General features: G+C 31.1%; 1 protein-coding gene across 1 annotated transcript in view; it reads left to right on the forward strand.

The window, feature by feature from the left end:
* Positions 1 to 916: 916 nt before the first annotated feature.
* The window catches only part of LOC110039194, a 39,268-nt gene continuing 37,553 nt past the window's right edge, over positions 917 to 2,631 (forward strand). Inside the window, exon 1 of the mRNA XM_020744181.1 lies at positions 917 to 994. The gene's annotated coding sequence lies outside the window, so the exon portion shown is untranslated. The remainder of the gene's footprint in view (positions 995 to 2,631) is intronic.

Genomic DNA, 2,631 nt, shown 5'->3' on the forward strand with positions numbered 1-2,631 from the left:
CCTTTATGTAATGATTAAGCAATGATCAAATTGTAATTAAATCATGATTGAGTCATCTCTTAAATCATCATCAATTAAAATCGAATATTCATAGAACCACCTACAAATAATTGTCAAACATCAATTGAATCATGATTAAAACATCATCAAACATGATCACATAAAATTGATGATGATTTAAAGTTAAAGTATTGTTCAAATATGACTCAAATGTGAGCAGACGATTATTTTATTAGAATCAATAGTGTTTAAGTGTTTTTTAAATCATGATAAGATCATTGCTCAATGTGTTAGATCATTGTTCAAATATTAATTGATTATGATTTATTGATGAAGATAATTAGAAGAGGGTTATAAAAATTTCGTAGCAGTTTATCTAATGTCTAGTCGTATTTTAGTTTTTGAGTTTAGACGAGATCTTTTATTTTTTATCTTTATCTTTGCATTTATTTTTAAAACATATTTGTTTAATACATATTTTTGCATGTTTTTTTTTAAATTTGAAAATCAATTATTTTATTTTTAAAATATTCAATATACCTTTTAGATGTTTTTAATATTTTTAACAAAAATATTATGCAATAAATCAAATATATATTGTTTAAAGTAATATATATATATAATAATGGTAAAATCAAAAGTGATGCGAAAGGGTCTGAGCAAATATGATATTTTAATATGATAATATTATAAATATTAAAGTATGATTTTAGATATGTAAACATAAAAGAATAATGTGGTTTGTAAATGTGCCTTCGTATATTTATGTTTCCAACCCTAACTGGACTCGAATTGGAACCCGAACCGTAAACTCAAATGACGCCGCTGTTAACGAACTGGTGAGGAATTGTGGACTCCCGTCGGAATTTGACCTCCAGCTTCCATTAATGGATAAAGGATAGCTCGGCCTTGTATGTTCGCTGCGATTTCTACTTTGATTCTGTATCTCTCGCCCTTGTCCTGTTTTTGTAGTCTATAATTTTGACCGATTAAGGTAAAGATTTTCCCTCTGGGATAAGGTTTGTGGATTTTTTCTCCATTGCGGTGTTACCTAGTACAAGGTAGGGTTTATCAATCTCGATTTGTTGCCAGCTCGTTTCTGCTTATAGGTGAGCTCTTGCTTGAAATTCTATGCCGTCGAGATAGAGGGAGGGAGGTAGGTATCCCGAGATGGAACAACAAACTAGTTTTATCCTATAAATTTCCCCCGATAAATTTAATTAACTAAAGAGGGTTTATTAAGTTTTGTAGGATCAAGTATTTCAATGAAGAACCCTCATGGGTTAATAACATTCTTGAATGCGATGCTTGGGATTCTCTATTAAAAAATTATGCTTATGTTCTTCGTAAATGAGTGTGCAAATTATACAGGAATTAGGTTAATGTGTCGTACTATAAAATTATGGGAAGGAATAATTGAATACAAGATAAGATGTGATACAAATATTTCTCATAATCAGTTTGCATTTATATCAGACAAGTCTACCATGGAAGCTATACATTTATTGAGAGGTTTGATGGAGAAGTACACAGAGAGCAAGGAGGATCTACATAAGATTTTTATTTATGTAGAAAAAAAAGCTGGAGATAAATATTCAAGAGAAGTTCTTTGGAAAGTTTTAGATAAGAAAAGACACTGATGTGACTTATATTTAAGTCATTAAAGATATATATACTTGAGTTGTTACTTATGTTCAAACAGAAGGAGGATTGACCAAGTATTTTCCTGTTTTAGCTGGATTACATCAGAGATTGACTTTAAACTCATATCTTCTTACTTTAGTTATGGATGCACTTTCTAGACATTTACAGGAGGATGTACGTTGTTGTATGTTTTCTCTGCTGATATCCTTCTTGTGGATAGGACTAGAGAAAAAGTTCAGAATAAAATTGAATTCTACATTAGAGTATAAAGGCCTTTGTTTGAGTAGATCTAAAACAGAATACTTGGAATGTAATATTAGTAATAATAGATCTAGTAGCAGAGTTGTAACAATGGGTGATCATATCATTAAAATGAGTGATAATTTTAAATATCTTGGTTCTATTGTTCAAAGTGATGGGGATATAGATGGAGATGTTATTAGTAGAGTTCAAGTTGGATGATTGAAGTGGAGGAATGCATCGGGCTTATTATATGATAGAAAAGTAGCACTTAGATTTAAATGAAAGTTTCATAAGATGGTGAGACCTGCAATACTTTATGACGCAGAATGTTAGCCTATAAAGAGAAGCATGAAACTAAGTTACGTGTTGTTGAGATGAGAATGCTTAGGTGGATGAGTGGCTTGATTTCTTAGAGACAAAATGAAAAACTAATGTACCCGTGAATGGCTGGGAGTAGCTCCAGTGGCGTAGAAGATTATATGGAGTTGTCTTAGATGGTTTAGTCACATTAAACGTCGACCATCTAATGATCCGGTTAGGAGAGTAGATATTAGATTCGACCCATGCTAAGAAAGGTAGAGGTAGACCAAAAAAGACTTGGTTATGTTATATAAAAAACGATCTTAATTTATTAGAATTAAATGAAAATATGACACACAATAGGTCACAATAGAGAAAAAGATTTCACTTAGTGGGATGATGGTTGGTGTTGTTCTTGGTACAATGAAGGGAGTATAATTAATA

The sequence above is a fragment of the Phalaenopsis equestris genome, unplaced genomic scaffold (genome assembly GCF_001263595.1).
Source record: "Phalaenopsis equestris unplaced genomic scaffold, ASM126359v1 Scaffold235745, whole genome shotgun sequence".
In the NCBI taxonomy this organism is placed as follows: Eukaryota; Viridiplantae; Streptophyta; class Magnoliopsida; order Asparagales; family Orchidaceae; genus Phalaenopsis; species Phalaenopsis equestris.